General features: G+C 39.1%; 1 long non-coding RNA gene across 1 annotated transcript in view; it reads left to right on the top strand.

Annotated features, from left to right (window-relative positions):
- LOC104913818 (uncharacterized) overlaps positions 1–15,572 on the top strand; it is a 239,754-nt gene that overhangs the window by 49,497 nt on the left and 174,685 nt on the right. Inside the window, exons 2-3 of the long non-coding RNA XR_014887448.1 lie at positions 1,718–1,905; positions 4,830–4,984. This is a non-coding gene — a long non-coding RNA (uncharacterized LOC104913818). The remainder of the gene's footprint in view (positions 1–1,717; positions 1,906–4,829; positions 4,985–15,572) is intronic.

Below are 15,572 nucleotides of genomic sequence, written 5' to 3'. Positions count from 1 at the left end.
TTCAGGTCTCTTTGTTTTCCTCCTTTTCTCCTCACTAATGAGACAGCTGAAGAGAAGGGAAGAGTTCCCATAGTTAATTGATGATTTTCTAACTGAAAGCCATAGCAAAGTCCCTAGTGTGAAATGCTAGGAGAAAAGAATCCTGAGTGTAAAATAAGAATAAAAAAAAATTTAAAAAAGCAGAAACTAACTATATTTTGCTACATAACTAATCACTGGGAATCAGGCTCTAGAGATTGCTTCTCAAATAAATATGAAACAAGTAATTATTTTGCATCTTGAGCAACAACTGAGAAGAAAAAAATGGGGTTTCCTAGGCAAGTGGGAAGGAAAAATATTTTTGATCCTGTGGATAAATTTAGGACCAAATCTTCAGATAATAGAGAATCAAGTAATTACTTTCAGCTCCGAGCAGCTGCAGAGGGATGAATATTTTCAGACCGTGAGCTGTTGAAATTTTGCATGATGTCTGCTGCTCTCTGAAACGTCATCAGTTTAGGATTCACCCAGTAAACCAGGAAATGTCCTCCCCCAGTTCACACTTAATAAAATCAGCATGGCAAATGGTGTGATAAAAGAATTAGACCCAGCAGATCTTGCTAGCTATGTTTCTAAGCTGTTCAATTGCAGAGAGGTGATATTTTTAGTTCCTTCCCTCACTACTCGTGGTTGACTTAAGCATGTTGATATGACTTTGAATTAGGTTTAATAAGACATAATGCTACTTGTGCTTGTATGAGAGTAGTTTTACACTGAGGCATAAAACAACCTGACTGTACAGTCTGGAAACTGGCACCTTAAACTTACAATAACTGGCGGCTGAATTTTCTTTCCTTGGCTGAACCATCACCTCCAGACCCTCACAATAACATTCCATGTATATAAATTTTTGAGGTTTATTTCTACCATTAAGAATCGAGAATCACATGCTGCTCTTGCTTTTCTATCACCTTCCCTTTAAATTAAAGTGCATTAAAGTGTTAGAAATGCAGTGCAAATTTCTCCTCCTGGGATTCTACTGAATGGTGATATTCAGTTACCGTACCTTGATGTCAGCCTGACTTTGGGGGAATCTGCTCTCTCTACGTGCACTGAATCCCCAACTTGGCTATTACCATGAGGATCTGAGGAGGAAAGTTTGCCTCCAATGTCTGGGTGCCACTGGGATTTCTCATGCTATGTATAATGCATGATGCAAGTTGCTGCAGTTTTTTCCCCTCATTTTAGTCAATAGCCCTAATCCTTTCGACCAGATTTCTGCAGCACAAATACCTGTAAAATGCTGCTTACTAACACTTAGCAACTGCTAATGAGTGTGGTGCTTTTAAATTTTGTGGTTGAAGTGCTGGGGAGGCTTGTTGAAAACACAGTTTACATTTGTGTAAATGAAAGGCCAGTTACAATGGAATTTTGACCATTGGAATTTTTGGATAAAAGAGTGTCCAAGAGCTTCACCCTGCTGTGCACTGCTAATTATGGCAGAGTCATATTCTTATGTATTTAATGATTACCCTTTCAGCAAATTGCAGCGCTTTAACAACTGCTCACACCCACAGAGGGTACTGAGCAATGTTATTCATTTGACAATCGATCTCAAATTCTATGTCAAGAAAGACATTTCAAATATTGAGACTCAGTATCGTATTTTGTATGTTCTGAGACAGCAAAACTAAGAAGCATTAAACACAAGTATAATTCCCTGCTTTACACAACACAGACTCGAAGAGCATCATGTGCTGAGCTTGAGATGTAGAGACCTGCTGCTGTTCCTGACCTGCTGTGGGCTGTGGCTGGCTGACCTGCCCTCTGCTCCACTCTACAAAGCTGGTATCTTCACTGCTCCTCTGCTCCAAGACTGAATGGCCAGAGCCCAGCTCACCTTATCAGAGCAATCATTTGTGAAGCGTAAGTAAAGGTTTCCTACTCTCCCTATGAGGAATTGGAGTGGTTGTTCTCTGAGAAAGGCATTTTTGGAGTTCTTTGGTGCTGGGTTAGTGGTGACAGAATAAGAGAAGACCATTAACCTTCTTGTATGCATCCTGATGTGAAGGTAGAAAGGCAATCATTTGAACAAAAACAAGCTAGCATCTCAAAATTACAGAATTGAGTCTTCTTTTAGCAAAATTCAAAGTTTGCACATATTTCAGCATAAAACTCTTTACAGGAAGAATTGCATGGAAAATAACGCCACAAGGTTTTCAGTCTACAAATGTGATGCCTTCAGAGAATAACCTCATTCCTGTGTAGAAAGAGGAAAAAGCATCCTTAAGGATATGTGTATCTTACTCATTGAAGTAAATAAGGCTACTTAATGCCCAACTGCAGCACAGCCTTACAATCTGGTGCAGTTTTAAATGCTTGAATCAATCTTGTTTATGGGAACAGATCTACTCATAATGTGTATTCAAGCACGTAGCACAGTGTCTGCAGAAGCAGTCCGTAAGTGTAGGGAGAACTCTGCATGCTCACATCCTTCCAGGCTGGGCATCTGTCTCTCCCTAAGTTGACAAAGCTTTTATTTAGTAAAACTAATGATTCATGAGCAAAATTTGAGTTTTTATGAATTTGAGAATGGAATTTTAGTGCAAAAGTGGTAATGAGGTGGATAAAGCTGTGTGAAGCTTCAAGCATCAGCAATCCTTGGCACAGCTTGAGAAAAGTAGGCCTAAAGTTCATCTTTAATTCTTTTCAGAACTGATGCTGAAATGCAGTGTAATTTAATCTAAAAGATTTTTTGTTCGTTATTAACAGTGCCTTGGGACTGGTAGTGTTCTGAGTAGTTTTTTACTCAAATACCAGTGAAGCTGTGCAGGTTTCTGGGGTTTTACCTCAGCCAGACTTCAGCAATTGCAACAGGACAGTGCGCCAAACAAGCTGCAAGGCTGCGTAATTACTGAAAGGACGTTCCCTACCTGCTGCTTCAGCCAGCTCTGGTTTTCCCAGAGCTGGGATTTCCCCTGGGGAGTCTTTGTTCAGACTTGCTTAGTATAAAAGGAAGGTTAGAGAGAAGAGGCAGATGCCTGGCAAACTGAACAGGCCGGCAAGGGGACCTTTCTCTTACTACAGAGGCAAATAACGTTAGGCAGCTAGCAAACTGTAAATCATGATGTGGGTAAAATGGCAGTGGGCATAGTCCAGTGCTAACTGATGAGCTTTATTGTTCTTATAATTAAGAAATTAAGCGGGAGATGTGTAAAGTAAAAGGAAGCAAAGTGTACGCTGAAGCTCTTGAGGGTTGGGGGGGAAAGCAGCTTGGAGAGAAGGGAGTGAGCTGAGAATGGCTTTCAAAGCTTTTAGTAACTTTTTGACTGTGAGTAGATTTGAATAAAAGTTTGGCAGAATATTTAGTTTTAAGGAGTATTTAAATATTTGGTTTGCATGGTGAGAAATGCTATTTTTTGCACTTCCACTTTCACAGGAAAGATGTTCAAAATGAGGAACTGTTTTTAAAAGCACTGGCAAATGTTTTTCTTACATAAAATCTTAAGAGCTAAATGTTGTCATTAAGTGCCTACAAGGCTGGCAACTTCAGTAACTGGAACCAGAGATTGTAAAATGATTGAGACATAGAATACAGAGAGAGAGGAAGAACAGTTTCTCTGGAAAATGCCAAATCATGTTCCGATGAAATACAGTTCTTGCCAGAGTTGAGTATGGGCACTCAGTTAAAGCAGTAGTTACTGCTTTTCAAGGAAATTCATCTGAAATGACAATGTGTTTGTTAGCTGCTTTGAGGTGAATATCTTTAAATATGGTTAATAATGATGTATACTGACTTCTTGGAAGTAATTGCAAATACAGTTCTCCTAGAGTACTTGGATTCCTAGCTTTGGTCTAGGGAATGGATAGCTATTTTGTCTCGCAGGGAGTTCAGTTTACCTCCTGGCACTTGCCTGTAAGTATTGCCACTGGACTGACCCCCTGCAATCATGAGTTGTTCAGTCTCTGGCTGGCCTGCCTTAGCAGCTCCAGTACTTGAAAATAGTCTGCTAAGCTCTTCAGGTGCATTGTTATGTCTTAGCAGTGGTCAGCTTCATATGTAGGGGGAGTTCAGGGATTTATTTTGGACTGAGATTTCAGTGAAAGAAAATGGCAGGAGTTCAGGTGTGTATGTCTCTTCCTCATTTTTTGGGCCCCCTTGAGAGGGAGGAAAGCTCCTGAAATTCAAAGCATCTACTGTGCACATCTTTGATGACTGAAATCTTCAAACTTGGACATAATGCATGAGATCAGCTCATGAGCATAACGCTCTTGTCTGTTATCGAAGAGACAACTAAGTGTTGCTCTTGTTCTTTCACACCTACATCTTCTGTCTCTGCCAAGATGTATTTCCTTCATCTGTGGCCTTATTTAGCATGCTGTCCACCTACTATCTGCATTTTCATTATGTATTTTAAATGAGCAATAAAATACCCATTTACATAATGAATACATTTATATTGATATGTTATATAATTTAGAGATGTACTTAATTATAACTGTTTATAATTAGGTCTCTTGCTATGCCAGCTAGCTCTTATGTTATTTATAAAACTTCAGGAGTAGTAGAAAAACATGAATATTTCAGTGTGAAAATAATCTTTGATGTTGCCTCATTTGTAACCCTTTTGTGCTTGGATCCATTTATCTTGGGGTGTTCCTGTTTCTCTGGAATGGAACGAACTCACACAAACATTTTGGGACTTTGCTGCTTTTAAAAGCTCAGGGCTGGTAGCAACAAATGCTCCCCAGAGAGCTGGAAATACAGGCATCTTTTACATTTCTTTGACAATCCAAATTTTTATTTTTATAACCTCACTAATTGTCATCTTGTAAAATCTTTCTTTCAGTGCATTACAGTGGATGCTAAATTTGACAAGCTGGATATGATGCATATATTGAAACATTCTTCACATGAAGATTTTGGCTTTAGAGACAACAGGTTTTTGAAGACCTTATTTTGTGAAGGAACCAAACTTCAGACCTTTGAAGGAATCATGCTTTGGTGAGAAGCCTGACACGTTTAACAAAATTAACTCTTTTAAAAATGCCAAAACCGTGACTTCCAAATTAGTAAAAACTACTGGAGCGTTGAGTCTACACTGTTTGCATGTGATGTAAAATTATCACTGAGGGCAAAAACACTCTTGTTTAGAGGGGAAAATAATTCGGGTTTCACACATTAGCTGTTCCCAGCTTATTTATCTTTTGTTGAAGCACTGACCTACAGTGTCTGTCTTACCCAGGGAGGTTTCCATAGAAACTGGCTGACTTGGAGCATGTTTATGTTCTGGCAGCAGCCTAAAATGGTCTTCAGCTGCATGTTGTGTGAGGAAGAGCAGTAGTTCTGCTAAACATCAGAAAGCTCTCGATGGTCCAGTAGTGAAGTTCAGTGTAACCAAGGCTGAGAACTGCTGTGCTCACTTGCTCGAGTTATAACTGATGTGTCGTGTGAAAGTAACCCAGAAAATGCAGAGGAAGTTGAATTATAGAGTTGGGACTTGAATGGTGAGAATTAATTTTGCAGTGGTCGTAAACATACACATCACTGAGAAATAAAGCACACAACAACTGGAATTCGCGGGAGTTCTTATCAATGAAAAGTGACTATTCAGAAACACAAATGCTGAAGTGTTTTGGACTAAACTGTGAGCTCTCTCTGTGACTCTTCTAAAATTAAGAAAGGTAGGTAATCAACAGGAAAACAAAGACACTCCTATTAGTTTGTATTTTATCTCTTTTGCTTCCCATAGAAAAAGTTGTGTGGCTAAATGTGTAGAATTTCTCTTTAAAACATTATTTCCAGAGATAAACTGGAGGTGTGGGATTACTTGGTGAACAACCACCCATCTGGGCAGCGTGCTTCAGAAAGGAGGTGCAGATGTTGGCTCTCGAAAGTAATTTTGTATTTGAAGATTAGCATTGGGAATTTAAAGAATTTTAGTTAATCTCGTGGTGCGGTCAGTGGACCTCTGTTTTAATAACAAAAAGTAGCAGATACATAATAATCAGTTCAGGAACCACTGAAGCAGTCTGCTGTAATTCTTAAAGAATTCTCCTTTAATTTTAATTCCAGTTAATTAATTGGTTCTGGGATTATCGCACATCATTTTCTACTCCACTGCAGAACTGTATTTCTGAAGAGGTTGTGCTTTCATCTGTATGTAGTGTAGACCATCCTTGGTTTTGCATCCAGTATGCAACTTTTGGCTTCTGTGCTACAGCATCTTAAATGCCAATCTATTTCTTAGCTATTTTGTTTAACTTTGATTGGAAACAAGTTTCCCATATTTGTATTGGTTGCTTTGTTTCTGTTTTTCTTCCTGAATTGGTCTTCCAACTGTCCAGTATTTTCTGGTTGACTGCTTTCATGATTGATCCCTTCTGGACAATAGGGTGCCTTTTCTTTGAATCACACAAGCAGCACTTCTTTGATTCAGTTTAAGGGACCACTGTCAGTCTCTGACCCAATCTCCTATTCAAAGAAGGCCCATCAGGTCAGTTTTGTCTGCCTGTGTCTTGAAAAACCTGTGAAGAGAGGATGCAGTAGACCTCTTAAAGCTATGTGCCTATCTCATTTGGTACGTTACTTAGCAATCCAGTTCTCTTTGAAGTACATAAAGCTTTATTGTTGATGCTTTGCTTCTTCTACATGCATCTTCTTCCTTGTCATTCGTGGGGAAATCTGGAAGTCTCTTTGTATATTTGAAATAAACTCTTAGAGATGTTTGCATTTCTGACTACTGTAGCAGGAAGACATTCTTATTCTTTACTTGAAGTGGAAACAAGACTCCTTCGGTGTTAGCTGAAGATTTGTATTTTGTTTCTAAAGCTTAAATCTGAATACAAATTCAATAGAAATCAACCTCTTTCTCTCCCTAAACATGCTCTGGAGAATTATGGCCAAAATCCAGGGCTACGATATGCCTAAGTTGGCAGCTTATTTATTTCTTTATTGATTAACATTCAGAGAACATCAGCACTAGTGAAACACTCAGTGCAGTATTCCATCTCTTCAGTCTTATTTTTCTCTCTGTGGATTACCTCATGTACAATCAGTAGAAAACGTCAATTGTTCTGGAATCTTATATCTCAAAGGACACACCCAAGATTTTAGGCTACTTAACTGTACTTCCAGCCTATCACGTCTGTAACAAGGTACTGGAAGAAAAATGATTTGTCCTTCTTAGTTTGGCTTATTTGAATTTTTTTTTAATTACTACAAAATATCAAGTGTGTAATACTCTAAAGAATAAAAACAGAAAAACTAAATGGAAGACGTAATTGCTGTTCTGAATCGGTTATCAGGCTTTGATTTGGTACAGGAGTATTACAGGTATTGGTCTATGAGAGCCAGCACAAATATTTGCATAAGAGGTGTTGTCCATAGGAATGATTTGCAAGAGCAGAAGGGGAGGCAGTCAGAGAAAGGAACAGGGATTCTCTCCATGATATCTAGCAGTCTGGAAGGAGTTTTGTGCTTGAGTGAATGTGAGAAAGACAAATGGACAGGTTAGGCATTTGTGGTGTGGGACTGCTGTGATTGTTGGTCTCTTCTCTGTAACACCAAAGTGGAACAAAGAAAATTCTTGGGATTATGTCTGGAGGAAAAACCATTTTCCTGCCCACTAAAAGTTTGAAATTAAAATGTGCCCAGGAATTGAACATCTGCTATTTTTATGGATACCTCTGCACTGAATGGAGAAATCCTATCTCATACATAAGTTGCAATTTTAGAAGCTTTAGGAAGGTTGTTTTAAGACACAGTTCTGTGCAGCTTCTTCTGATGCTCCTGAAGCCGACATTTGATATTTAGTAAGGAAGGATCTCCAAAGTTGGTTGCTTTTAGTTAGATTGCTGCACTGGCTTTTTGATCAATGGGAGTACACCATGGACTAGATAGGCACAACTAATGGTAGCACTGAAAAAAAGACTGGAGCATAACAATAAATGCATGATTACATGAATAAACACTTCAAGTCCTTGTTAGCAGGTATGTCGGAGTGGCGCAGGACTCGTCTCATTTGAACAACACAGACGTGTGGCTTGAATAGGGCTGCAGGGTAGTCAGAATAGTTGCTGTTTGGAACAAACTGTACGCTGTACTTCAGAAGGTGAAATGCTGTGCTACACCTCAGATAATGGGGGAAGGATATAACCAGGTTATTGTTTAACGTGTCCCAGAAGTACTTAAACAGGAAGAGCAGAGGAAGCTTTCCCCATCAACCACAACGTAGGGAGTAGAAGGAAAGAGATCAAAGTGCCTCACTGGCTCGTTTTGAAGACTGTGAATTAGCTCTGAGCAAGGTGTTAATTAAAAAACAATCCAGAAGAAAGTTTCAGGATTTGCATTTTGCAACAAAACTTGAGTGATTTGAGAAGTTGATCTCAGGTTAAGAGAATTTTCCTCTAAGCTTGGCTTGGTGCACATTTCAAATAAATGATGCAAAACAGCTATCAGCAAGGATCAATGCATCTGTCACATCAAAACTGCACTGTCTGATTTACATTACCTGAGACTGATTTATCAGAGTAGCCCAGACATAAAAGCCTCATTCTGGAGTTCAGTTTATAATTTTTCTAAACCATTTATTGAGATCTTTGTACCTTTTCTCCCTGTCACACTGTCTTTCAAGAACGTGTAAAGTGGAAGACGAGGCAGTCAGGATTCAGGGGAAGTTTTATGATCGAGCGTATCTCAGTTTGCTCCCTTCTTTGCTGTTGCTGCTTTTTGTTGGTTTTGTGATTTGCTTGTTGAGTAACTTGATGCTCTCAGCTATGTTGGTATGAACAGTGATGTGCTTCAAGAAAACCCGTGAGCTTTCATCAACCTTATTTGAAACCCGGGGCCATTTCATTGCAAAGATCACATTTAATCTGTTTTGAGTGTATAAACAATACAGGTTGTGTCATGGGATGGCAAAAGGAGCGTCTGATTGGCATTGTGCTCTTCTCAGTTTTTCAGAGGAGTGATAAAGACATTGCTGTGCTCGTCTGTGCTGTGGTTCTCTGTACAAATGTGAACCCTCGTCTCAGTGTCTGACTTGTGAAGCCACATGGAAATAGGTGAACAGGTAAGCAGGGAGGCACTGTTTGCTTTTCGAGAAATTAATAATAAAGTACTTCTACATTCTCAGTGTGATATAGTAAATATATTGAAGAAGACAAGATGGTAAATATTGCACGCAGTTGATATCTTGTGTTTTTAGCATTGTTTCTGCAGTGTCGGCACAGGCTCTCACAGGAAACACCCCTTCCCATTAGTTGAATTATTACCAGCAGAGCTTCCCAACACACTGTGAGATTTATGATCTCATCTCTTTTCCAGTGTCTCTATAATTAAGCAAACCTAAGGGTAAGATTCAGTCAAATGAAGCTGAAATTAAACTCATTCCACATGTTCTGAAAGACTCGACTTTATTGAAGCCAGGGTATTGAATGTAAACGCTCTGCATTTTAGCCTGGTTTATTCTTCCTTTAAGGCTGACATAAATAAATATTCTGTAGCACTTCTGGGAAGTAACAAATCCACAGTAGTAGAAAACAGCTTCCCCGTACGTGAAGCCTCCTATGTGTTGTTTAGGATCCAGAGGTGCTGTTAGATCTTTCCATCTGTTGCTGTGTTTATTGGAGCATGGTATTAATGCATTCTGCTGTAAAGACTATGATACAAAGCACTAGCTTGACTTCAGAGCTTCTACTCGCATGCTTTATTTCTTCACTTTGGAGTGATTCTAGTGCTTCTTCACTGCACCATGAGCATGTTGATTTTGCAGCATCTTTGGAGTGCAAGTTGGAATACTTTTTCCTGCTGCTTTGAGATGGAAATAGTTGCTGCTATTGCCTGTTTTATTGTTGTTAGGGTAACAATACTAGCTGATGATAGAGTACATCATACCACTGTAACTGGCTAAGAATATTTGTCTTGGCAAATGAGTAAATTGAATTGTTCATTCTTTCTCTTTGCGAAGCAAGTGGGAATAATGTCCTGTATGAAGTACTCTGAGGTATGCAGATACGTGCAAATTGCTATTTCTAACTAAATTCTAACTAATGTAGATAACTCAGAGTTAAGCACAAGATTGCTGTAGGTATTTGAATAAAGAAGCCCACATTTCATTAACTCATACAGTAAAACTTCTGGAGGAGGCTACTAAGTCCACCAGTGTCTGCAGGATGATGTGACTCACTGTGCATTGGAGAAGATGATTTTAAAGTGCTGATAGGTGACATAATTTTAAGGCATCAATCGGACAGAATTAACAGCAAGTTACTGCTGAACTTCTCAGAGTGGTCATCATGGAGATGAGTTTCCCAGTGTAATTTTAAGAAACAATGTAAGCTCTCTGACTGTCTTGGAAAATCTCAGTTTCAAAGTATATGTTACCATCTAAAACATCATTTTATCTATGCAGCTTTTATTTTTTCCTCTTTTTTCCCTTCTTTTTCCCCCTGCAGTGGTGGTGAAATTATGTATTCAAATGAAACTGCTAGGACGGTCTAGAAATTTTGGGGCAGTCCAGTTCATGTATTATGCTGAGTCCAGAACCTTAACAGTAATTCTTCGACCGAAATCTGAAGAGATTTGGCAGTCTTTGCTTTTGTGGAAAGTTCTGTGAGCACTGGAGTAAACTGGTGATTGTCACGGTTATCCCAGTACTGATGTACTGCCCTTCTGAGGCTGACTCTTTCTAATCAGCAAGGTTGTGCTCGCGTCTTAGGAAAAATGTGCTATGGCATTGGATGTGGCTGAAGGTTTTGATTTGTCTTTGATTTTAGGAAGATTCTTTGCTTAAAAACTACAGTTTTCAGACAAACAACCTGAGCATCTTAAAACCTCAGGATAACTAATTCCTGGATGTACTAGACAGATTTGACTCAGTGTGAGGTTTGACAGCTTTGAATAAATGCTGGATTCCGAGCTCACTGCGATAGGCAAGTATCTTTCCATTTAACTCAACAGAGCTGCAAAGGGAGAGCAGGGCGGTCTTCACCAGCTGAAAGCAAAATTACAGTGTCTGACGAGTGCCCAAAGTGAAGTAGTTGCTTCAGCTCTCGATTCAAGTTCTGTGGGGAGTTGGTTCTGTGTGTTTGTGTGGAAAAGACAATAATTTTCCACAACAAAAGCAACATCTGTCTGTTTCAAGGGAAAATGGTGAGAAAAACTGTCAGCATGTTTCAGTTCCTGGTGATATTGTATGGGATACAGTGGTGTGTCCATTGCAGGGAGTTAGTTGCTGAAATATAAAAACAACAAAAGAGACAAATTGCAAAGCTTATCTTTACAACTTAATAACATACTATCATGTATATGTTACATGATGAGACAAGTCAACATGGACCTGAAAACTTTTAGATTGGGTACAGTGAGCACTGTGGTTGGAAAACACATTAAGAGCTGCAGAAACTTGCACTACTGGCCTGAATGAAAATTAATTTAATCTAAACTTGATGTTTCAAGGATTATATTAAAATGACATCAACTTTCTGTACAATTTTTTCAGTTCACTGTTGCCCAAGCAACTTCTGCAGTACTCTATCAGAAACGTTGCTAGGAGCTTCCTAGGAGTGATGGGCAGGAGGTGGCTGCCTTGGGATGCAGCACAGAGTGGGCAATTAGCAGAAGGGCAGCAGCTGTATTTCAAGTAGAACTGTTCCAGCCTTCCGCCCTTGTGAGGATACAGGTAGAAAATTGCCTTTGTATTGACCCGCTGCTGCTTTCTGAAAGCCATGACAAACTGAAATGGACACCTTGATCATATAGGTAAGGAAAGCAATTTCTCATATAAGGGAAACACCATAAATGATTCATAGTACCCATATTTCTCACGCTTATTTCCTGTGGATGTAGAGAAACTGGGATTAGAAATGAATGGCAATGCTTGCTTACTGTTCCTAAGGGGCTTGCCTGGAGGTGATTTTACTTCTTTAAGCTTTACAATTAACCCTACAGATGCCAGTACAAAAATCTGAAAACCTTTTATGAGCTTCCATTATGTAACAAAATAAAGAGCAATAGGTATAAATTAACCATGCAGGGGATGCGTTTTGGGAAATGCAAGAGTTGCAACAGCAGTGTGTGCTGAGCTGCTGCAAGTGCAGGAGAAAGCAATAGGGAAGACATGGGAGAAGAGTGAAAAAAATGGAGCAGTTATTGATATTCAGAAGAACTTTCCAGATGACACTTTGCTTCTGGAGGTGGCGAAGTCCATCATTTAGTTTCAGGGTCCTGTAGTGTGTGACAGCTTGCGAAGAGTAACAGGCGGTGAGAATTCCAGGGTCATTCCCACTGGGTGATCCTGTGGTGAAGTCTGTGGAGTTTTTTAATTCTGCTTTTGACATGAATTCCTCTCTCAATCTTGTTTTCAAAATGACTCAATCTCAGTAACCTGGAGACCCCTAGTACTGTTGGTCTGTGAATAGCTACCTCGCTTTCCCCTCTTTGTGGAGGTCTCCCTGGGGCGTCATGAGCTGATCTGCCAACTGTGTTGTGCAGGAATGGACTCACAAACCTATCTACAGGATTAGGGCCAGCCAGCAAATGGTATTTTGTTACTTACATGAGAGCAAAAATTTTAAATGATTTTTCCCAATATTATATACAGCATGCAACACAAACGACACTAAAGCTTGAGTCTCCTGAGCTCTAGTCAAGCACTTTACCCATACTCTATCTATGTAGTGTAAGCACAGTTTAAATGTGAAAGTGTACGCATGGGGTTGGGTGGAAACTTTGCTCTTAATTTTAATGGAGATTTATGTGGTATAATACAACTGATATTGGACCTCTCCTGAGGGAGAGGAGATACTGCCAAGAATAAAAATGTTCAAGAAGAAGATCATAGATTCTATCAGTGAGCAATTAAGAGCTTTGCAGGCTCTGTATGCTTTTCTTGTATATCTGAATGAGCAGCACACGATATGCTAGTTATACCTGCAAAGACTCCATAACCTCTGTGAAGTTGAATACTGAAACCCAGTGTTCATTTTAAAACCTTTTAATTCCAGTTTTCACTGTTTTTTTTTTTTAAAAAGACGCATTTCAAATACTGAAAGCATTGGAAAATAGGCTTGTTTACGTATCCATAAATTTGACATTTGAAATTGAAACCTTCTTTAAAACATCCCTACACCCCATCATTGTGTGCCTGCACCGTGCGCTTTCTGTTGTTGCCATTTGCTGGTGTTCTGCTTTGTTGTCATTTTTGGGTGTGCAGGATGTACATTCAGTGATCTTTAGCTGTAATTTGCTGTTTATAATGGCTTTGGTAATGCCCTAAAGCTATCCGACTGGCTGACATTAAGTACTTCTTTATTGTGCAAGGAAAAAAAATAATTGGTATAATTCTCAGTAAACCCTTACTGGCCACAAGGGTTAGGTTAGAATGCAGCTCGTTGGTTTATATGTATTCATGAACAATGAAGTCCCAGTGACGTTGTTGCACAAATGCTGTGTATTTTCAGGAAGAAGACCTGACTTCTTTTTCAGAAAGGATTTTTCTGGCAGTGGAGAACTCCATACCATTCACAAATAGGTCAAATTCAAGCAGCCCTGAGATGTCCGTATGTTTCAAGTTCTGCTAATCATAAAGCAGATTAGGTTGCCTTTAATGTCTAATTTAAATTTCTCTGCTGAACAGCTGCTAGGCTGCTCTGCAATGGCTGCACATCACTAAATATCAATGGACTGCAAAATGACAGATCATATATGTTTATAAGCTGCCCTGGTTATATCTAATACACAAGCGCTCTAATGCTGGAAAACCCATTTCAAAGCAAAGCTTAACCTGCAGTCTTTCTCTGTAGAAAATGAAGGAAAAAAATTCCTATTGATATATCCTTATACTGTTAGAATTCTTAACAGATAACCTTTTTTTCAGCAAACCGTAGTGCTTTTATTCTATTTCTAGAAGGTGTAGGCTTTAAGTATGACTTAAACAAAACTTCAGAGGCCTTACCCATGCAAACTTACTTTTTCACATGATGCCTGGACTGCTGGATTTTGTGTCTGTATATCAACATCTTTGTCAGGGGTGTCCCTCAGCAGGAGAGTCCTGTAAAAGAAGTCATTCTGTAGTACTGAGTGAGCTTTAACCACAGCAATAGCAGAACAGAGTCTGTAGGTTAATTGAAGTGGATGTATAGCCAGAGAACTGGAGATAGAAATGTAAAGCCAAAGTGTCTCAACTACCTCCTGATGTTGTGTTTTCCCTCTTCTCTCATTCATGTCCCTGTTTTTCATGTGCCACTTGTCCAGTGTGTTGGCACCTAGAGTGAACGAGTGCTGGGGAGAAAATCTTCATCTCCTTCCATAGAGACCAAACTCTTTTCGCTTGGTATGTTCTCCAAAATATCTTCATTACATATTAAAAGAAAAAAGTTGTATTTCTTATATATTATATCTAAGTGATTTGATCTGATACAGAGATTTTGAATGAAGCCATGTGTTCCCTGGAGTTTTTTTTTATCATCGTACGTCTTCATCTTAAAAAGACTTAAGTAACAGCACTGCATGTGAAGTTGAGTATAAATAATCCTGTTGATCTACTGTGCTCATATATGTGCTTAACTAGGACATTAATGATAACGTGTACTTAGGATGGGATTTAGTCAGAGAGCTCTATCTGTGTACTCTAAGATAATTTTTCAAAATCACAACACGTGCAGAGGAAAATGTCTTTCTCTTCCTTTGTAGCTATTGCCATGCAGCAGTATAACTTGTGAAAATTTATTTTGCTTAATTACGTTTTGCTTCCTTGCTGCTTGATTTTAAATGACTTTGCTTTACAGTTGACAGAGGCTGGTGCTGGTGTATTGCACCAACTGTTTTGGTGGTGAGTCATCTGCAAACGCATAAAGACATGAAGCTAAAGGTTCGTTTACTGAATGCAAATACACTAAACTGCTGTGGCCTTCCTTCAGCCACTAGGTATTTATGTCTTCCAGTACAGGTTATCTCTGGTCCTTAAGAAGCCACATGAAAATTTGGGAATAGGTGGACTGAGAATGGATGCGGCTACAGAGAAGTCCAAGTTTCACAAATTGCCCCTTGCTGGCACTGCTGCTCACAGAGCTAATATCAGTGTCCATCATGGGAGCTGGTAGGATAGGTTTCAGGGAAATCAGGATTTCTAAAGCCTCTTGTTTTGTTTTTTTCTATTTTGTTTTTGTTTTTTCTATTCATCCTATTCTGAACCTTTACTGAACTAACTCAGAATTTGGAAACAAACAAGCAAAAACAGAAAAAAAATTATTAATAACAATAACAGAACTGCAATTATACGTTGAACAAAATTATTATCATTCATTTAGGACCTGATATCACAGTTGGGTGCTGGAATGGCCCATGACAGGCCAGCTCTGAAGGGGATGTCCAACGTGATTGCTCCTGTTCCAGTATTTTTCCTATTTCATATCTAGATGTCAGAGTATTTTAATTTCAATTCATGAGAGAGTGGCCAATTATTGACATTTTTTCCTGGTTTGGGGATCTAGCTTGCATTCAAACTAGAAAGAGGCCTTGTTTGTGATTTTTTTTTTTAATTTGTCTTTTTGATTTAGACCCAGGAGATCAGTTCTTTCAAGTCAGTTGC

This window comes from Meleagris gallopavo, chromosome 20, assembly GCF_905368555.1.
Source record: "Meleagris gallopavo chromosome 20, MGAL_WU_HG_1.1, whole genome shotgun sequence".
Taxonomy (NCBI): Eukaryota; Metazoa; Chordata; class Aves; order Galliformes; family Phasianidae; genus Meleagris; species Meleagris gallopavo.
This window is presented reverse-complemented; position numbering and strand designations above follow the sequence as displayed.